General features: G+C 43.5%; 1 long non-coding RNA gene across 1 annotated transcript; it reads left to right on the forward strand.

Moving 5' to 3' along the window:
- Positions 1–17,661: 17,661 nt before the first annotated feature.
- On the forward strand, positions 17,662–18,110 carry LOC135704998 (uncharacterized). Its single transcript, XR_010517819.1, has 3 exons — positions 17,662–17,744; positions 17,805–17,869; positions 17,939–18,110. It is a non-coding gene; the product is annotated as an uncharacterized LOC135704998 (long non-coding RNA).
- The last annotated feature ends 5,149 nt before the right edge of the window (positions 18,111–23,259 follow it).

Consider the following 23,259-nt stretch of genomic DNA (forward strand, 5'->3'; position numbering starts at 1 on the left):
GTCTTCATGAGATTTTAGCTCGACCAAATTCTCACTAAATCTCTCCCACAAATCATCGATCCGTTCTAATCGAACTTCGACTTGAGTACCGGTGGTATCATCAGAAAACTTCTGAATGAAAGACCAAATGTCATCGAACGAGGATTTCAAATCGTCCAATTGAACCCTCAGTTGCTTCAGGGATGACAATCCTTTCCGGGTGGTGGGTGGCATTTTGATGTGATGTCGAACAATCGGTAAAGAAATTCTTCTTTCCTTTATTTAACGTCGGTCTCTGTTCCGCAATCTAGTGCCAATCACCGACGGACATCGATTGCCATCCATTGACGGCAATCGAATGTGCAGGAAAGCAGCTTCCACACCTGCGTAGGATATCGCACCCATTCAACACACATGGGCCGGGACCAACGGCTTTACTTCCCTTCCGAAGGAAGACGTGACCAGAGATTTTTATGCCTCAGAAAAATCCCACCGACCTCGGCTGGGATTGAACCCAGACCCATCGGGGTGTTAGAAAGCAGTCACGCTTACCACTACACCACCGGCGCCGGCTTGGTAAAGAAATTGGAGGTGTAGTATTCCGCGTGTAGTCTCCGCTTCGGCGGACATATACTGCTCGTATTACTGACCTGGCAGAACAGGTAACTGTTCTGAATCCAAATTCGAACCAAAGTAGCAAAAGGTCCGATGACGTCACATCAATCTTGCCTCGGTAGGGATCACTCAATTTTAGGTTGAAGTTCACAGAAGAGAAGAATTTGGGGTGTAATATCCAGAGAAACCTAAGCCTCGGCTGGGCATATACTGTGGCAACCTACCTGGAGGTACCAACAGCAGTACCATTCCAAAGTTATCAAATTTCCACACCAAATTGTTATAAATGTTGCCTTGATCGCGGACAATGTGAACTCCAGAACGTGTGTGTGCAGGATGCAGTGCGAAGAGGAATAATGGCTATGTAGCAATCGTATGGCTAGCTTCGGTAGGACATATACCGTGCAACTAACCTGGAGGACTAACAGCTTCACCAACCAGAACGAAAAACCAGTCGAGGATGCCAATTGGGGTTTATCAGCAGACTTGCTCTAACGAACAATTCAATTGCAGGGCTTGCGTGGTGTTAATTGAAGAGGATGTCAGGAATTTCAATTAAAATCGTGTATTTCTGTATGCCTAGCTCGGCAGTGACATATACAATGAAGTTCACTCACCGGGGAGGGAGTAAATGGCCGCTCCCTCTTCTGCTACCGTCCACAGCAATCGTCCTTCAGAAAAGTGAAAATCTGGGCTAACGGCTTATGCGGATGCACAACCGTTCCTTCACTGAATCGTCCGTGGTGAGAAGTTGAACGCTGTCCTCAGTCCTCGGTACCACAGTAGATGCTCCGTTCCATGCAACGAATACAAAGGCATGCGTCGAAAGGTTGGCGTTAGTATATGGTAAGTCAATGCCTCGGCTAGACATACACCGAGCTTATAAATAATTACCTGGACAAAGCAGATATTCCTGCTAATTCGGTGCTCCAGCGAAGCAAAGTATGATCAGGGGTTGTTCCAATCCAAAAATCTCTGCATGCACGAAAATCCTCACAGCATCCACAGGTATTCACTATCCGATGCAGTTTCAATTCCAAAATGGGTCCTATCCACTTTCCTCCTTGGCGCAATTTTCCGCGAACAATGCTGGCAATTGTCCCTTATCCACCGATTTGGTGATGGCGATCCACCAAAGTCTCCTTGGATGGTGACGTGCCAATTATGTCCTATATCGCGATGGCGATTTCGCGCGGGTACGATGGCGTTCACTGTTGGTTTCGGTGTGGCGCAATTCCTTCCAACTGGTCTCCGGGTTAGGGATCCGGTTCGAAGGACCAAAATGTTGGACGATGGCGTGCACTGTTGGTTTCGGTGTGGCGCAATTCCGTCCAACTGGTCTCCGGGTTAGGGATCCGGTTCGAAGGACCAAAATGTTGGATAGCCGGCTTACCTCCTTCGATGTGTAGTGGCTGTGGAGCATCTGTTGTTGTTAGTGTTTCCTTTGGGTTACGGGGAATCATAATTGTAGCTCGTATAGGTAGTATTCCGCAGGGATAATTCCAGCGAGTCTTCTTCCTGTCAAACACAACACTCGCGCCTTAGTGAAACACAGTTTACATAACTACATTTATTATAACACACTAGTTTTCTTTACAAGCAAACAATTTACTACAAATACTTAAAGGCTAACAAATTTAAATATTCATCCCCGATGGGATATCCAACCGTCCTATCCGGTGACCGAAACCAACTGGCTCTCGTCTCCTGATCTGGTCATCGCTTGACCCGTGACCGCGTAGACCAAATCTCCCTCTCACGTTCTCCGTCCGATCGGTCCAACTTCGCTTCAAACAGTTCTGTGCTCTTCGTTGGTCATCTCAGCTGCTGCTCGATGTCCGCCGACCGACGATGATCGCTATCCCTTACGTGTTACGTACAGAACAATAGACACATCTCGACTCGTAGCCTATTCACTCGTGTTTTGTTGAAGATCAGCTGTTGCAGCGATGGTGATATTCCAGGGTTGTAGTATTCTGGGAGTCTTACTCTCGTACAGGGATTATTTTTTTTTTTTTATAATTACTTTATTTGTACAGGCTCAATCGAATAAACTTTACAGAGCCGAGTTATTCTTTGCGTTATACATTATTACTGTCTTAAATTTAAAGTTAAAGGAACTGGACCGAGTACTCGCGGTTATCGTACAGGGATTAGACGCTTGATATTTCATAAAATGTTGTGTTCTGGGCACAACATTGAGGAAATAAACATATGAGGCCGTGTTTCCAAAAACGGTACGGCACTGTTTCTGGTTGTTTGCCATGGCATGATTAGTAATGTTAAGGTTCCACAAAGGGTAAATCATTTGTTTACTTCTTCTTTTTGAAATATGCTTCGATATGTATTCACCATTAAATAAATCCACTCATCCATGTAAATGAGTCAAACTTCACTGAAAGGCATCCAAGCCACACACGAACGACAAGCCCCGTAAAACCATCGTGCAGTCAAACCTCGGTCAAACTACCACAGGAGCACTTCGTTAGTCCACAATTCGATTTGTTAAACGAGCGATTTGATCTGTCAAATGGCCGAACAGATGTTTTGATCAGAAAATCGACACTACTTTGATCATTTTTGAGTAAATATGAGTAACTCAAATTTACTCGCTGCAAATATATTTACTCTGAGTGCAGCTGTCTTGCCCCCAGTTGCGATCAGTTGATTTTGTTGTTTACCAAGAACTTTTGACAGACCACAGTAGAACTGGCAGTTTATTCTGATTTTAATTTCTGCTTTGTTTATGTTTATGTCAGTTCCACTGAGAAAGGTCTCTTGGATCACCTTATTGTACTCATTACTATGGTTACTGCTTTGTTTACTTACTTTACTTTACTTTGTTTGATACTGAAAAAAAAATGAAAAAATCTATGGTTGGTTCCAGAGTTGTCGACAAACCTGTTATCGATAAGCAAGATTTGTGCGAAGAATATGAATGTTTTGTTCAAGAACGATGGATGTGAAGTTCGTGACGAGGATGGCAACATTGTTGTTACCGGTATGCAAGAGAATGGTATGTACAGGCTGGACACCAAGAGATCGGAGAACGTGTTTCTGGTGGCTAAGACGAGTTTATGGCACCGAAGATTAGGGCACTTGAACCAGCAAAGTTTGCGTAAATGGTCGATGGAATGCAGTTGCGGATAGAATCCATGGTGGACTGCGTTGCTTGCGTTCAAGGTAAACACACAAAGAGCTCTTTTTGTTCTAGTCCAGTCGAGATACCTTCAATCGGTGGAAGTCGTTACTTCGTTACCTTTGTCAATGATGCCAGTCGCAAAGTGTTTTTGTACTTTATCGAGTCTAAAAGCGAAGTCAGACGGACAGACGCAGTCGGGACGAAAGCTTAAGGTGCTGCGAACGGATAACGGTACCGAATGTATATATTTTTTTTCCTTTGTTTGTGTTTCCCGTCGATCTTGTTTTCCGTTCTGAGCACCAATGCTGCCGACGCCAGGGAGGCCTCTCCCACACCTGGACGCTACATATAGACCCATCAACTCATGAACCGGGGACCAACGGCTTTTCTTCCCTTCCGAAGAAAGGCGTGATCAGAGATTTTATGCCTCAGAAAATCCCGGCGCACACTGGGGCAGATCAGTGATTTTCTCGGAAAAAATTAATAACTTTTGAACAAAGCATCCAATTAGAATACTGTTTTCGGTAAAGTTGTTTGTATTAGTTAAGTGCTTCTTCTGAATAACTTAATTAGTTCGCAACTTGGTCGTAGAGATGGCGCGCGAATCTAACTTTTGAATAAAGCATCCTAGACGTATGGTGTTTTGAACAAAGTTTTTTATCTATTAAAATGAAGGAAAGTTGCACAACACATAAAACTTCCATAACCTTTAGTTTCGGAGATATAGGGTATATTGAAAATATGATGCCAAAATTCTTATTTGTTAACTTTTTTGTATACTTTCATATGTTTGCTCTGGTTTCTGCATTTATTCAAACGAAAACAAACTAGGTGCAAATAATTTTCATTGAACTATTTGTGGAATTTATAGTGGTTTTAGTGAAATATTCTCGAAAAACATGATATTTTGCCTGTATTTTAGGTGGGTGGGATTCTCTTAAGGGCAGCTAAGGGCAGCTGGACTTTGTCTCTTTTGTTAGCTCATGTCATCGTCTAACATATACCAGAAAACTGAAGACATGATATTCGATGATTTTTTTTAATTTCACTTTATATATACCGATAAAAACATCCTTTACATTAAAATGAACTGTTTCACAAAATGGATAACATTATATAAATTGTTGACATGTCACCATTTTTAAATGCTGTGCTGAATTTTGAGATTGTTTACATATTATGAGCTCCCAGCGAACCAGGGGCCTGGCTGGCGGCCATGTTTTTGATGCTATCATCTGCTTTTGTCTCTCTGCTTACAGCACGATTATCCGTCCCTCTCCACCATGTAAACGTCATCTCAATCAGCTGCATTACCCATCAGCTAAAGTTGTATATGTGACATCATCGTACAAGCTGTGTGCTGCCGTGCCAACGTGATCGTGTACACTTTTTCGAAGAGACGTATCAGCTTATGTAAACAATGCATTGGATCGTCGGTTTGGCGTAACTGGTAGCTCATCCACGCATACTAACACCACTATCATGCAGGAGAAAATTTTCCCTATCTGATGGTAGTGTTAGTATACGTGAGCGAGCTGCCAGTTACGCCAAACCGACGATCAAATGCATTGTTTACAAAAACTGATACGTCTCTTCGAAATTGTAATCGAGAATTATTCATGTGCGTCAATGTTTCAGTAGTTGGTATCCATAAGCGTGAATTTTTTTCTCGTCTCAGTTCAGTGATCAATTTCCGGTGTTGCGCAATAATCCACAAAGTTGCTATAATGGATTCACCTTCAGGTAAATATAAATGTAAATTTTCAACAGATATTTATTCTATGCCATATGCTCAAAATGCATTTCGTTTAGTGGTGTCTCAAAATTAATTTTAGTAAAGATAATAAATCACACAAGCACATCAAAACGTATTCATGGTACCCGATGAGCCCGACGGTTCATAAAATACTTATTCACGGTCCAGATGTCGTGGAAAAAGCACTTTTGCCGATCGGACAATTAAGTGAAGAAGCGCAGGAAGCAAGAAATAAGGATTTCAGAAGGTAAAATTACTATTATGTCTCATTTTTCTTATTTAAATACATTTTCGTTGGTAATGTTAAAACTTACGACTGATTAAAGTATAACGCAATGTATCGAATTTCTACATAATCCCAAAAAAATATAGAGATTTCGAAAAAAGTTTACCATTTTACCTTTTTTTATTTAGATATCGAGAAAGTTTTTCGCGTAAGACATCGAGGAAAGCAACGAACCAAGACATCCTGAACCTGTTATTGCTATCCTCAGATCCATTGATTACAAGTCTGCGAAAAAAACCGAAGAAAAATTCAGCCCAATTTGATAGCGACGTATTGGCATTACTACAACCACCGGATTCATTTGACGATAGTGACAATTAAGGAAATGATTCAACTGATTTCTAAATACTTAACTAACTTAAGAGATAGTTTAATCTTTAAACCATGACTGCTTCTGTTATTTAAAAAGTTTAACGAATAAAAATTTTACATAACTGACAGGTTTCCTTAATTGCAGAGATACTTGTAACGGTTTACAAAAAGTGAAATTTAAAAAAAATCATCGAATATCATGCCTTCAGTTTTCTGGTATATGTTAGACGATGACATGAGCTAACAAAAGAGACAAAGTCCAGCTGCCCTTAGCTGCCCTTACGAGAATCCCACCCACCTAAAATGCAGGCAAAATATCATGTTTTTCGAGAATATTTCACTAAAACCACTATAAATTCCACAAATAGTACAATGAAAATTTGCACCTAGTTTGTTTTCGTTTGAATAAATTCAGAAACCAGAGCAAACATATGAAAATATACAAAAAAGTTTACAAATAAGAATTTTGGCATCATATTTTTCAATATACCATATATCTCCGAAACTAAAGGTTATGGAAGTTTTATGTATTGTGCAACTTTCCTTCATTTCAATAGATAAAAAACTTTGTTGAAAACACCATACGTCTAGGATGCTTTATTCAAAAGTTAGATTCGCGCGCCATCTCTACGACCAAGTTGCGAATTAATTAAGTTATTCAGAAGAAGCGCTTAACTAATACAAACAACTTTACCGGAAACAGTATTCTGATTGGATGCTTTGTTCAAAAGTTATTTATTTTTTTCCGAGAAAATCACTGATCTGCCCCAGTGTGCGGCGGCGCAAACTGGGATTGTACACCCAGGCCTTTTGGATGAGAGGCAATCACGCTTACCTCTACACCACCGGCGCAGCTAACGGTACCGAATATGTCAATTCTGTTATGAAGAAGAGCATGGTGAGGGATGGAGTCATTCATCAGCCGACGTGTCCTTACACTCCCGAGCAGAACGGAATAGCGGAGCGTATGAACCGTACGCTTGTCGAAAAAACGAGATCAATGATGAACGACGTTGGACTACCGAAGCAGTTCGTGTCTACTGCAGCGTATCTCGTGAACAGATATCTCGAATCAAAAACGCCAGAAGAGGCGTGAAGTCGAAAAAAAGCCAGACTTTAAGCATCTGCAAGTGTTTGGATCTCAAGTGATTGTACACTGTCCAAAGCAAAAGAGACAGACATTCGATCCAAACTCCGTAGACGGCATTCCCGGCTGAGTATACAACCAGGATAAAAACGAGGTCATCCTCAGCAAAGACGTGGTGTTCATCAACGAAGAACGAGCGTTCCATTCGACAGCAACCAGTGAACCGTATCAATCTGTTGAGTTCATGGAATGGCATTCTTGGTTAGAAACTGACGACCATCAACTTGCCGAATTAGAAACATTTCAGTCCCTCAATCTACGGGACAGAACCTGACCTTGCGCTCCCACCAACAGCAAGGATTTAGGCACAGCGTTTGGGAGCGCCAACCCCTAGGCAAGTATTCGGATTTTAAGTGCTTTAGTTCAATTACTGGCCATGATGATTTCACAGAACTCATATCATGACAGCCGACCCTGACAGCTATGCAGACGCAGTGAAACAAGTAATTCAAGTATCGAGAACTGCTTATTAAATAGGTCTTGACGGCTTGACAGGGAATGAATACAATTATAGTTCCAACATTTTCACAGGCTACTATGATAGCTGGCATCATCCAATGATTGCTTCGTTTCTGAACAGAATCGATACGAAGAGAAAATTCCGATCCATTGATGCAAATATATTGAAAATATACAATGAAGTAGCCAAGTTATAATCGTTCAAAAGCTGACCACTTTTCGTTACATTTTTCGTACTCGTAAAGTGTACCCCCATAAAGAAAAATCTTTATTGAGTTTTGTAAAATACAAGTAATTGTTCCACACCTCAGGACCTTCACCATCGACTGAGTACGGTGCTGGCCATTTACATGGACAGCTAGCTCAACTCTTGTGCGAAAATGGTTGAATTACGTTACAGATGAACGGATCCTGATATTATTATTCAGCCATTCCACATCAAAACGATATAGAGGTTCTCATAATTTCGTAAATATTGATAATTTTGGTCCTTATAGCAAACTATTACACCCGTATTTTTTTTGTCATTAAGCCGACCATTCCAATGTTAGAGTGGTTCAAAAAATCATTTTTTTTTTTCAAAAATGACTTTGAATTTTTTCAAACATTTATAGCTCTTGAACCACTTAACTGATTTTAGAGATCGAAATATCAAATGAAAGGTACTTGAAACTTTTTTTTAATGAAGAATTTAGCAAAACATAAAATTTTGTATTAAAAAAAACATTGATTGTATTTCTTTTTTATGGTTTGCCCTGAAACATTAGGCTTTTTACACAATTTATAAAAAAAAAACAGCGATGATTTTTTTTTTTTTGTTTTTGAGAAATTTTTTTAAGTTATCAAGTTTTGGATTTTCGCTCAATATTCCAATCCGACTAGACTACCATGCGTTGTGACCATGTTACAGTCACTATAAATCAATGGAGATGCATGGTAGTCTAGTCGCATAGGAGTATTAAGCAAAAACCCAAAACTTGATAGTTAAAAAAAAAAATATATTTCCCAAAAACTAAAAAAAAGACATATTGCTGATTGTTTTAAATGTTTTTTTAAAACAGCCTAAATTTTCAAGGAAAGATTTAAAAACATATTGCGCCCTCTGTCTACAAACAATAAAAACTTTAAAAAAAACTACAAGGGACAGCCCTATGGGGTTGTACGCAATGGTGACGTAGGACTACATGGTCTTATTATAATAAATGGTGATGTAAATTTATTGAGCCATATTTTAATTATTTTCCTTACCTCGTTTTTATACTTTCATTTTCTGTTCTATTTACTATCGAACAGATTTGTCTGGAAGAAATATTGCTTGGAGCCAATGCCCATGATTGTGCTGGGTAATTAACATTTTTATTCAACAGATTGCGTATAATGGCCGCACCAAGCAGACCGCTCGCTCGTAAGTCCACCGGAGGAAAGGATCCTCTCAGACAGATGGCCACCGGAGGAGTGAAGAAGTCTCATCTCTACCGGCAAGGAACTGTCGCTCTGCTCGAAATCCGTCGTTACCAGAAATCGACCGACCTGCTGACTGCAAGTTGCCTTTCAAGCGTCTGGTCCGTGAATTCGCCCAGTACTTCAAGCCCTGCTTTTGAACATTTAAAAGTTCAATAAATCATCAAAACCTCTTTCACGTTGGAAATCGATTTGTGGCCCTGAAAAGGGCCGATTGATTCTTTGGATGGTACGAATTTACTTGGAGCTAGTGTACTTGGTGACGGCCTTGGTTCCTTCAGAGACAGCGTGCTTGGCCAACTCACCCGGCAGCAGCAGACGGACAGCAGCCAGACGGGACGACTCAGCAGCAATACGTTCGAAGATGTCATTGACGAAGCTGTTCATGATGCTCATGGTCTTCGACGAGACTCCGGTGTCCGGGTGGACCTGCTTCAACACCTTGTTTATGTAGATTGCATAGCTTTCCTTCCTGCGCTGTCTCATCTTCTTCTTCTCTCCCTTGACGATGACTTTCTGCGCCTTTCCGGACTTCTTGGCGGCCACTGGTTTTCGGTGCCATAGTTTGGCTGTTCGCTTCGGTAGAGAATAACTGATAGTCGTTTCTTTTTTTTTTTTGACTTTAAATGATCTTTATTTCTTGTGTTTGTGTGGTTTACATGTATGAATTTTCAAGTGACACAGATGCGTCTTTTCAAATTTAGTACATTTGAGATTTTAATTATTATTTACAGTTCCTAGTCCTATCAAGCCTATTTTAAAGAATGACCACCTTGGTGGGATTGGTTTGATTTGAATTGGAAAAAGGAGACTACTTATAACTACTATTTACAACTACAACTAACCTACAACTACTATATACATCTAACCTACTTTATACAAATTGCTTATCAAAGCATGTTCTGATAAATTACATTTTTGTGCAAATTTAGTCTTAATTTCGTTAATTCTTGAATCTATTTTGGCAATTCCTGCCTCTTCGTGTAAATTTGTTATTCTAGTGTCAAAGGGACGATCAAGGATCATCCTCAGCACTCTATTCTGGCGACCTGAATTTTGTTCCTGTGAGTCTGTGTTCAGATCGGCCATTTCACGTTTTTTGCCCAGATCTCCAGTCCTCTGAAACTGGCGTCTACGAACATTTCTCAACCACATCAGTAATTGGGTGTGGGAATCAATAGCATCAAACTTACCCCTCACAGGAATTTGTCGAACGCATCTCTCGTCAGCCTCGGATATGGCCTGTTGGAGTCCTTCCAGCGCCCGGTCGATGTCATCTACGGTGTCGAGCAGTGGATTTTCATCGATGTTGCTGTCCACCATTCGTCCGTACTGCACCCAGTTGACATGGTGGTAGTCTTTACGCAGGTAGCTTCTAGCAGGAACTACGTCGACACCGACTTCATTCACCACCGGTTGGTGGTCGGAGCTGAGATCGTTGTGCGCCTCCGTCTTGGATAGTCCGATGTTTGACAGGAAAAAGTCCAGGGTGGAGGGATTCTCCAAGGGAGAGATGAAAGTTGGTTCGTCCGGAAATTACACAGTGTACAGTCCATGTTGTGCGTGGTCGAACAATAGACATCCGTTTTGGTTCCTCTGGTAGTTCCGCCAAGCTTCATGGCGGGCGTTCAGGTCGCCCCCAACGATGAATCGAGAGCTAGTACGGCTGATGGCGGTCATGTCCTTCTTGAATTGGATTCCTAATCCGTTGCTTGCGGTACACCGGCGTGGGCAGTAAACAGCGATGAACCGGACGTTTCCAGTTGGTGATTCCACCTCCACACTAATGGCCTCGATGATAGAAGTGCGGACGTGGGGCAGAGTGCAGAACTTGATTCCCTTTCTGACGATGACCGCTGCACCACCCCCCCCCCCTGAAGCTGGTGCGATCAAGCCGGATAATGTTGTGGTCAGGCAACCAGAAGCTGTCGCCGGACTTTAGATGGGTCTCGGTTAGAAGGCCCACGTCGATGCTGTGCTTGCGGAGGAAGTCGGCAAGCTCAATCTGTTTTGCTTTTACAGAGCAAGCGTTCCAGGTAGCGATGGTTAGCGGTTTAGACACCATACTGGATGATGAACTTATCGAGCACTTGGATCTGTTCGAGCTTATTGCGGCACTTGGATTCGCTTGTCCATGAAGGGGCGGAAAGTCCTCCGCCCTGAAAGCCCGGGCCTTATCCTCCCTTCGTGCTGGTTGCTTGTTGGTGGATGCCTGATTTCGGATGCGCTTGAAATCCTCGCGTTTAGGGCACTGCTTGTTGGATCCTTGGTAAGCACCACCACAGTTGGCGCATTTTAACGCCACGGCTCCATCCCCAGGGCAGTCAGAAGTGGCGTGGTCTTGAGCGCAATTGCCACAGCGTGGCTCAATGTTGCAGTTGCGGGTGCCGTGTCCGAAGTTCAGACACCGTTGGCACTGAGTTACATCACGATGGCCACCACGGTATGGCTCCCAGCGGACGATGATGCAATTGATGGAGCGTATGGCTTTCAGTGCGTTGAGCCCTTCTGGAAGTGTACCAGGAAAAGGCAATCCTGATACGCCTTCACATTCTCGTCTCTTCTTGTCATCCGATAGACGGCACTTGGGGCCAGCTTGTACCGGTCCCTGATTTCAGCTTCGATAAACTTCGGGTCGAAGTTTGTAGGCCCCTGATGACGACCTTGAATGGCTTCTCAACGGGAATGTCATGGGTGAAGAATGGCGCCTTGGAAGCCCTCAGGTGGGCGACGACCAAGTCATACTCAGCTTTGGTACGGAGCACCACCTTGGTGCCGACTCTGCCCAACTTGTATTCGACTTTAACGCCCAGGGTCGCTAGATCCGCGATGAGCTTATTAAGATGAGCATTTTTCTCTACCAATGGAGGTAGCTTCACTTTTTCCACACTCGGACCAGCAGAATTTTCGTTGTCGAAGGTGTCGCCGAAATCACCGATGTCGCTGGCGTTCGTTGCTGTGACGTCATCACGTCCACTCGCACCATCGGACTGGCCTTGGTTTTTCTTCTTCTTCTTGGATCGCTTCACCGTGGCGGAGGTGGTATTCCTAACATCGGTGGGAAGAGTAGCGTACCTATTTGAGATAGGACCCCTCACCACTGTTCTTCTCCGCTTTCTCACGGAGTCTGCTCCGGGAGCGCTGTCTTCCCATTACACGATGCGACCGACACTACTGACGACGCGAATAAACGTTTGGAATAAATTATCGAACAACTCGACATACCGAGCAAACACTGGATTGAACTGCTTGACGGACAAGCAGAGAATCGATGATGACCACCACTCACCACGCGGTGATTGAATAAACACCGTTTGGTGAGACCGAATGAAATTCAACTTTGAAATCTGTGTTAGGGAAATCGCTTTTCGCAGGAAATTTGAGATAATTTTAATTATCATAGCAACAATTGCATGTTCGTGCAATTTTCAATAGTGACATTTTGAAAAACAAGAAAGGCTTTAATTTAACAGACGCGTAGAAATATTTCTGAACCATTGGTTACCTACATCTACACTCAGGGCCGAGACGACTATGCTGAGCGCTGGCTGGAATAAACGCGACTGAGGTAGATAAATTGGGGGCTTCCACAGTGCTATCCACGATGCGTCTCTGTGGTGATGGTGCAGACTAAGCAGTAGAGGTAGCAGCATTATTCTTGGAGATCGTGGAAACATCGTGCATAGCGGGTTTGAAGACCCCATCTCCAATCCCACACACAGGGTCAGGACGACTGGTAAACGAAGGCGGGAAAACTCGTCTGTGGTGGGGGGACTAGGGGCTGCCATGGAGTTAACATCATTGCGTCCCAGAGTTATTCTGGTAAGTGATGAATCATGGTTGACCATTGTAGCGCTGAAACCGGTGAACGAGTCAGGAATTGATCTGGTTGTTAGGAATTGATCGGACTTGCCTGCTGTGTACGGTCGGAAGACCACGTCTCCAAGCTCACACACAGGGTCGGGACGACTGATGAACGACGGCTGCAGAGGCACGACTGTGGTGAGAGGATCGGTGGTTTCCAAGATGCTGACATCACTGCGTCCCAGAGTAGATGAATGTTGTGTAGAATGCCCATTTATTCGAGTAACGTTATCATTGTTGGAAGCGTAAAGTGGCTCAGAAGATGGAGGTTTAGGTATGTTACGATACTTGCCTGTGGGTACAGGCTGGAAGACTTCGTCACCATTACCGATCGCAGGGCCAGGACGACTTCGGTTGATTGGATCTTCTAACGGCTCGACCGCTTCGGGTGGGTCAGAGGCTTCCAAAGCGCTGTGTTGTTGCATCCCAGGTCCTCTCATCAGTGCGTCGGTCTTCGAAATGGAAGTATCCTGATACTGCTGTCGATGTTCCGGACCAATTCGAGCGATTTTGGTGACTTTCTTCGACCGAGAATCATCGAAATCTCGGAATTGAATACCCACTGGCCACGAATCGCAGGAAAGGGCAACCTCCCGTTTATTTTTTTATTAACGCCAACTTTGAAGGAAACGTAGTTCAATGTGGATGGATCTATTCCTCTGGGAACCAATTTTGTAACCCGTGGTTTCTCGTGTTTCTCCAGACCCAGACACTCAGAGACGAGAGATGAAATTCCGTCATTCGTAGTACTGGGATGGAATGCAGAAAAGTACACCCACACCATCATTCAAGTCAACGGTTCTGATGGAGTCGATTGAAGCTTTTTTTCCCACATAGTATGGGTTTGTTGTCAGAGCTAGACGAAGTACGGCGACGTTTTGGGGAATGGCAGTATTTGTATAAATGGTGACACAGTTGGATGACACGATCAAACTGGACTGATTGCCTAAACCAACAAGTACAATTAACCTCGAGCAATATATTTTACAGTAACATAAAAGCCAATTCATCAAATACCTACCAATCGTACCGAACAAACACAATCCCCTGCAGCTTTTACTCACAAATCTACAACACACCCAAGCCATCCGCATCCATTTTCAAATGAACTGTGTAACGCTAGATAAAAGAGGAATTAGTTCCAGAGAGCAACAAATCTGCGAGTTATCAATATCGATTCATCAAAATATAAAGAAAAAAAAACTTAAACGGATTTATAAATGGCTACGGTACCGATTGCTTGGATATGAAATCATGCTGAAAACACCGAGTTCGACTCACAGGTTGGAAACAACTCAATGACCACCAAGCTGTGAACCGGCGAATGTTCCTGTTGGTGCGTAATAGTCAAGAATAAGAAGATTATCCCGGCTCCTAAAGCAATTCAACATTTCACCTAGCCTCGAGTGACGCTTCGTTCCCGCATTCATAAGCAATTGTCAGTTAGACTGGATAAGCGCAAAAAGTGGTTAAATTGAAACTTATTCTATTGAATTGAATGCCTCCTCGAGGATGCCGGATTCTGGACTCAGTGGAACAGAACAAAGGGGGGAGGGGAAGGATGGGTAGCTTTTCCAGCAGGGTGAGCAATTAATTCGCTCATCGGCATCGGTCACGCTTCACTGGTCGCACTCACACCAGTCAGCAACGCAACGGAATCAAATCGGTCTCTCCGAACCGGATAAGGCAAAAAGCTCGGACGAGACTCATCACTCGGGAGATGCAACCAACCAGCTCTCAACATTCCCGGAAAAGCAGAGGACGGAGTAACAAATGATAAAGGAAAAATAGCGGAAAACATTTGAACGTAGCTGCCGACCGACCGACTGACTGGCAGGCCCCCATTTCTATGCTGATTTAATTAAAATTCATTCTCTAATCAGATTAACCGATCGCGTGAAATGGCTCTCGCTGCTGCGAGTTTCCGATCAAATCAATTTTCAATTTATTGATTATCATTAGTCGGAGTGGATTCGATGGGGCAGAGTTGATTTTTACGGAGCTGTTCTTTCCATCCCCATTGTAAAATGTAGAATCAACAAAAGGAGCAACAACGTCAATTTTCAAATTGGGTAAAATCGAATGAGGGAATTATGCATTCAGGGATGATGATTTCTTGTAAATCGGGTGGTCATCAGGGACTCTTGTTCTCCGGTGCTTGTCAGTTTATGTTGATTAAATTTTACTCAAAGGACGCTGCAGGTGAGGGACAGGAGCTATGGTTAAATCTCATTTAGTAAGCTAAGTACGATTTTTGCTTTCAGAACCTTTTACCTGGTAGAGGAAGGCTAAAAGACAACACGACGAACAATAACTCACATAAACACTCAGGTCAGCCCATGAGTACAATCGCTACTAGTGGCAGCCCCAGCATCAATTTATGCAAATTAATGGCCTTACTGGTTCGCCAACATTCGGTTTATTTTCCAAATATTTCCCGTCCTTACTTAGGGTCATTTAATATCCGTTATCTGCGCCAAATGGAACCGAGACCTGCTGGTGTAGGATGATGACCAACGTGCGCAAACGAGACCACAAAAGAGGCTTAGAAATTTTAGCACTGCGGCCAACCGTCCCCACCCACATGTATGATAAATTCGTAACATGATCCGTTGATTTTCGGAATGCGTGTCCATTTTAGGTTCCGGCAGTGTGGCAGCGGGTATTACGGTGATACATTACAAACAACCAGTGCCGGATGGCTTTGGCTGGGAGGGCAACTGTTCCGGTGATCATTCGGGATGTTTGTCCGTTTTCTTTTTCACAAAAGTGGCCCGGAATCAACCGAAAAAGAACCGGCCGAGCAGCAGAGCACTCAAAGCACTTTCACCATGTGAGAAGAAAAAATATTGAACACACGAAAAAGCAAGACCTCGGCAAAAGCGTCACGCACCAGGGACGTGTCTCATCATCGTTTGTCGGTAGCCGCACCAGCAGGATCGAAGCACATTGTCGCGCGAGAAGAGTATCCATGTGGCATGGTCCACGATAGTGGGTTCGTACTAATTGAAAGGCCACAGGCACACCGCAAAGCACAACGATGACGACCACTTTCATCTGACCGGAATTGGAGGAAGTCATGTGTGGGCACACAAATTGCCGTTTCGGAAGGATTGTACTCTTTTTTTTTTTGAGTGAAAGTGGATTTTATTTGGTTGAGAATTTGCATAATGGTTCCCTTGCTCGCGGTTGGATACTTAGTTGGCCTTGCTACTGTTAACCTTCTGCCAAGATGTGCTTTATGGTTTTTTTTTTTGTCGTGTTGTATAATTATTAGTGATGTTTTCGGTACGATATGGTAGGAGTGGAACAATTTGCAAATATGATAGTCAAACTGGAGATTTTTTTTAATTATAGGACACAATGGGTCGAAGTGTCTGCGAATGTTATAAGGGGAACTGGGGGTAAGCCCGGTCCCTTAAGCATTAGGATTGTTTAAAATTACAAGTGAGCTTGCTGTAATTTCCATACAAAATATTCATTCGGATAGCTCTCCATACGATCTTAGATAATTAAAACATAGATTGCTCAGTCGGGCATCCCTGCTTTTACTCGAAAAGTAACATTGATAGCGCGCTATATGTTGGCCAACGGGTGAGCTAAAAGTTTAGCAGCCGAAATGGGTGCGCATTTTGAATCAAAACTGCCCAGCGTAATGTTAATTTTTTGGATGGCACATTCCACGTGTGAAGTGGAAAATTGAAATTGTTTATGCCACATCGGTTTTGTTTTGCTTTTTATTAGCTGTGTTCAATCTTAAGTGGTGGAGAAATATTGTCAATAATAATGATAATGTACAACTGTATTGTCATGAATATCGTCAACCTCTATACATTCCGATTCCGAATCGCTAAATTGAAAGTCAACATCCATCGAACTAATGCCATCTAAACGTAAAATTTGGCTCGCAACTTTCCGATTTAAAGACGGAGCAGCTAATTCCTTAGTTTTGCAAAGCGGAATAATGAGGTCGTCATCCTGATCGCTGCAAATAACCGACTCTTTCGAGAATTTCATAACACCGCAGACGTTAATCCATTTCTCTAAGTCTCTTGAGCTGAATCCCAAGAAAATATCATTCAAATTTTCATCCAAAAACAACAGCTAGGGAAACACCATTTTTTTCACTTGAAGCTTGTGAAACGTTTTTGAACTTGGACTGGAAGCAGCTCTCGTACAATTTTGAAACTCCCATCGTCGAAGCCCTATTTTGGTTTCTGGTATGAATCATTGTTGTTTCAGATAGAAATCGGTACTCAAAGTGTTTGTTCACGCAAATGCAGATATTTATACACGTTAATCACAAATTACTCTGCACGCTATAATTAAATAAGCCGTATATAGCTAATGTTTACTCAAATTGGGCGCAATTTGGACGAACCAAAACATGGGAAAATTTATGTCAATTTTGCATAAAAATAAATCATATACGTTGGCCACACTGGCCTGAGCACACCTACCGTTGGAACCTACTTGTGTCGGAACACCCCTGCAGTGGGTTCGGCAGCGAAGTGACAGCGGAGTGACAGATATCGATCTGTCACACCGGGTGAGTAGAGGAGAAAAACAACCGAGAACAAAGCAAAACAAGTGTAAAAGTAAATTCATCGCTCTCGTTATTCTTAAAATTATCTAGTAATCTAGTGAACTTAATTATAGTTGAACTTAAAGCTAATGTGATTAGTCACTACTAGGTTTATCTTATATCTACACACTAAATTAGGTAAGTTTAATACAATTAAACTTAGCTTAAATGTAACTAAAAACTATGCTTACGCACTAGGTAACCTAAACCTATCATTGAACACCATACACTCTACTCCGTGAAACCCGTAGCCACTGGTATCGGTAAGAAGTTAAAGCAAAAGTATGTATAAAATGTATATCGATGATCTTACTTACAATTACCTAAACTAGGGCTTACAACTAAACACTTCGACGGCATCACGCTAGACAACACCCGAAATTATACTAAAAGGAAACTAAACGTAAGTCACAAAATTATAATCTACACTTACAACTAGGACTAAAATTAGGTTGAGAACATAATGATAAACAATGTCATGTACACTCTACCTACATTCCAACCTTAAGCAATATCAAGGCCACATAAATATATATATAGACTAACTAATTCCAATTGAAATTGTCGTTATCTAACACAGGAAATTATATTCTCGATATCACCGGATTATACGTCTTTTATTCGCTTCCGGTCGAGAATCATAGTATCAGAAACTTCCCGTTGAAACTGAATTTCAACATCATATAATTTCGTTTATTGAAACGGTACGGTCGGTCAAGCGAAGTGGCAGTAAATCCGATGCAACGGATGCCTTTCGAAGTGGATCTACTGAAATTGGAGTGATGAAAGGAGTAAATGCTACTGGTGGTGATGGTGGTGGTAATCCGGATGTGGTGACATTGGAGGAAACTGTGGAAGGACATACCTGCAGAACGTGTCAAGGTTCTGATACCGACGAAATGGTCCAGTGCGACGTATGTGATGGATGGCACCACTTTTCATGTGTAGGCATATCGGAGGAAGTTGCCGACAAGAGCTGGAGTTGTACAAACTGCGTGACTGCGAAATGGATCCAGCGAACTAAGGCAGCTTCGGATGGAGCACCTAGAAGGGATGACGTCATTCAACATCGGAGATCGCTGCAAGATCTAAGCATCGGGAAGATCGTGACAAGTAACCGTGGCAATCCAGTGATTCCTTCAGTTTCAGCATCACAAAAGTCAGCTAAGTCGTTGACAGTTCCGTCAACCAGTCAGCAGCCAGCGCCTTTAGACTCAGTGTTTTGTCAACCAAAGCAGAAGTCATCGTTGCCTGGCGTAGATGTGCCAGTAATCGTTGCAGAGGAGGCGTTTTCCGAGATTTCCATATCCTCTTCACAAAAATCTGCGAGAAACCGCGCCAAGCTTCAGCTGATGAGATTGCAGGAAGAACGAGCATTTCAGCAGCAGTAAGAAGAGCGCCGAAGACTCGCTGAGGAAAAGGCAGCCCAGGAGTATAAGGAATATCTGGACAACAAGTATAAAATTCTGGAGGACCTGGCGAGCAAAAAAGGATCGAGTCGGAGCTCTAACTTCTCTCGTCGTCGGGTTGAAGAATGGGTGCAAACAACTAACCCTGCACCCTTAGAGATAGCCAAACCCGTCACTCAGGAACAAGCCCGTGAACATAACGGCTTGCAAGAACAGCTACGTCAAGAGCAGCTTTAGGAGAAACAACAGCACCAGGAAACAGCCTTTCAAGAGCAACAACGGCAACAACGGTCGCACGCAGAACAGCTACAAAAGCAGCAACAGAAGCAGTTGGAGCGAGAGCAAAAATTTCGGCAGTTTCAACAGCATCAGCGGCAGGAGCAAATACGCCAGGAGAATCTTTTGCTACAGCAACAGGAAGAGTTAAAGAAGGAAGCGGATGCCATCAATCGAATGTGGGAACAGCAGTTGGAAAAGGAGAAAATTCTACGCGATCAACAACAACAGCTAGCGAATGGTCAAAGGGTCATGCGACGACCGGAAAATATAATTCTGTCCAACCAGATGCCAGATCCACAACTCAACCCCCCCACCGGAGAATATGGAAGAAGGGTTCTGCAGAGAGTCGATACGTAGGCATCCTGGTCAATTCCTACCAGATGCCCTACCACAGTCGACGCAGCTTCATCCGATAGAATTGGATTACCCGCATAGGTCAGCTGCGAATCCTATCGATAGACAGAGTAGGAGGCATTCAATAAACTCTTCTATTGTGGATGATGATGACCAGTTCCAGCTTTCCCGCTCTCAAGTTGCAGCACGACAAGCAGTCTCCAAAGATTTACCTACGTTTTCGGGCGATCCCGAGGAGTGGCCAGTTTTCATATCCATGTACAATCGAACGACTACGATGTGCGGATTTACGGAGGATGAAAACATAGTTCGACTACAGAAAAGCCTGAAAGGAAGAGCTTATGATGCTGTCAAAAGTCGGCTGATGCATTCCGGAAACGTACCTGGCATTTTATCAACATTGAAGATGCTGTTTGGTCAGCCCGAAGTAATCATACAATCGCTGATTCGTAAGGTGGGCTCTTTATCGCCAATCCGGGAAGACAAGCTGGAAACGCTAGTGGACTTTGCGGTGAACGTTCAAAACTTCTGTGCCACTGTAGACGCGTGTGGACTGCAGGAGTACATGTATAATGTCACTTTACTACACCAGCTTGTCGGAAAGCTACCACCGTCGCTTAAACTCAACTGGGCACAGCATCGACGAACACTGTCAACGGTCAACCTGGCGACCTTCAGTGAGTGGATTTATGGCTTGGCGGAAGCAGCGAGTGTTGTTGTATTCCCCTTGGTGGTTCAAGACGAGAAGCCAACTCCAAATGCACACGGGAATAAGAAAGGAAACACGTACCTTAACGCCCATTCTGAAACCTTTCATCCTAAAAAGAATTACAGCAGCGACTTCGAAGAATCACCTACGGCAGAATCAACATCGTACCAGGAAGCCTGCCCAATCTGCAGGAGAAGTTGCAAGTCGGCTGATAAGTGCAATCGTTTTCTGGAGCTCTCTAGAGAATCGCGTTGGGCCGCCGTAAGGGAATTTGGCTACTGCCGTACATGTCTGCGCATCCATAAAGGATACTGCAAAGCAAAACCGTGTGGCAAAGACGGATGCACCTACCGGCACCACGAGCTGCTGCACAACGATTCGAAGGACAAGCCGAAAAGCACCGGAACTACGGCCAGGCGTGAGCAATCTCCGCAACCCAGCACTAGCAAGTCTGGATGCAACACCCATCAGACAACCGTCAGCTCAGTATTGTTCCGTTATCTCCCAGTAGTGTTGTACGGAAACAAGAGAGCAATACGCACGTATGCATTCTTAGATGAAGGTTCTGCATTAACGCTGCTCGATCAGGAGCTTGCTAACGAGCTTCAGCTTGATGGCACTGTAAGCCCTCTGTGTCTCCGGTGGACTGGAGGAACTGAACGACACGAGGCGGATTCTCGCATCTACAATCTTCACATTGGTGGTGTTAAGAACAAAAGCAAGAAATTCCTCTTGAGTGACGTGAGGACGGTGAAAGAGCTACTGTTGCCCCAGCAAACGATGGACATGGCTGAGTTGTCACAGTTGTATCCACACCTCCAAGATCTGCCGATCGAATCTTATCGCGACGCTCGTCCACGCATTCTTATAGGGATGAAGCACGCCCAGCTCAGTCTTGGCCTGAAAAATCGTGAAGGGGGAATCGGTCAACCAATCGCTATAAAGACACGCCTCGGATGGACGGTATGCGGAGGATGGGGTTCCGGGAACGACGCCAACCTACACCATTACACCTTCCACGTTTGCCCCTGTAGTGTGAAGTCAGACGAGGACTTGCACCAGGCTATGAAGGACTACTTTTCATTAGACAGTCTCGGGGTGGCTAAATCGGAGAAGGTGCTTTTATCCGTTGAAGATGAACGAGCATTTTCATTGCTTCAGTCGCTGACCCGTCGTAAAGATAATCGATACGAGTCCGGATTGCTGTGGCGATACGATGACACCCGATTGCCAGACAGTCGATCAATGGCGCTGCGTCGGTTGCAGTGCCTAAAGAAATGGATGGAGAAAGACCCGGAAATGTCAAAGAACCTGCAATCAAAGATAACCGAGTATGTGGAGAAGGAGTACATCCGGAAGCTTACAGACGAAGAAATCAACCAGAAGATTCCACGACGCTGGTATTTGCCAATTTTTCCCGTAACCAACCCAAACAAACCTGGGAAGGTGCGAATTGTGTGGGACGCAGCAGCTATCGCTCACGGCATGTCCTTGAACTCAGCGCTGGTAAAAGGACCGGATCTGTTGAGCTCACTTCTCGCAATTCTACTTCAGTTTCGGGAACGCCGCATCGGACTGACTGGTGATATCCGTGAAATGTTCCACCAGGTACTGATCCGAGCCGAAGACCAGTTATGTCAGTGTTTCTTCTGGATAGACGACCATGGAGCCATAGTAGTGTACGTGATGCAGGTTATTTTTTTTTTTATTATTACTTTATTTGTACAGGCTCAATCGAATAAACTTTACAGAGCCGATTTATCCTTTGCGTTATACATTATTACTGTCTTAAATTTAAAGTTAAAGGAACTGGACCGAGTACTCGCGGTTGTCTCGAGGTTAGTGGAGATTTACAATTTTTTGGATGGGAAAATGGAAGAAGGAGGTATGAAATGTGGTTTACGATACAACTATTTAATTAATCCTAAAGCATGAAGTTATTTCTATTCATCTTGAAAACAAACATTGAAAAAAAAAAACCCCACACGTACAAAATACAAACTAAACACAAGGTTAATCAAACTTACAATCTAAGGTTAATATCCTTAAAGTAAACATATATGAGTTTCATAAACTCCAGATCGCGTCTAGCCAAAATATCCCGAACTGGAACATTAGGTTGTCTACCTCGAGCCCGAAGGGAATCATAAAAATGTGATCTGACTCCACGATACTCCGCACAAGACCAAAGGATGTGATCAGCGTCCTGGTAACCTTGTCCACATTCACAGAGATTGCTGTCTCCCAACCCCACACGGAACAAGTGAGCGTTTAGACAATAGTGATTGGACATGAGACGAGACATCACGCGTATGAAGTCTCGACTCAAGTCCAACCCTTTGAACCATGCAAACTTCGACACCTTAGGGATAATTGAATGTAGCCATCGTCCCAAGCTCCCTTCACTCCATTGATGTTGCCAGCTAACGAGCGACTGCTGACGATAAATAGAGAAAAATTCACTATAGGCGATCTGTCGATCATAAATGTCGCCTTCCATAGCGCCCACCTTCGCAAGTGAATCCGCCTTCTCATTGCCCAAAATTGAGCAATGCGAAGGGACCCACGCGAAGGTGATGATGAAAGAGCGCACGGATAAAGTACTAAGCAGTTCTCGTATTTTCAAGAGAAAATACGAGAAGTGCTTTACCGGCCTAATGGAACGGATAGCCTCGACAGAACTGAGACTATCCGTAAAAATAAAGTAGTGGGCTGGAAGAAGTGAAGCAATAGTTTCCAAAGTGTAGTGAATTGCTGCCAGTTCAGCCACATACACAGAACAAGGAGCTTCAAGTTTTCGAGAGGCGCTATGAAATTCATTAAATACACCAAAACCAGCGGACTCCTCTATTAGAGATCCATCTGTGAAAAACGTTCTTGCAGAATCAATATGGCCAAACTT

The sequence above is a fragment of the Ochlerotatus camptorhynchus genome, unplaced genomic scaffold, assembly GCF_037179485.1.
Source record: "Ochlerotatus camptorhynchus isolate MF236.1 unplaced genomic scaffold, CSIRO-AGI_Acam_v1.1 ptg000256l, whole genome shotgun sequence".
Lineage (NCBI taxonomy): Eukaryota > Metazoa > Arthropoda > Insecta > Diptera > Culicidae > Ochlerotatus > Ochlerotatus camptorhynchus.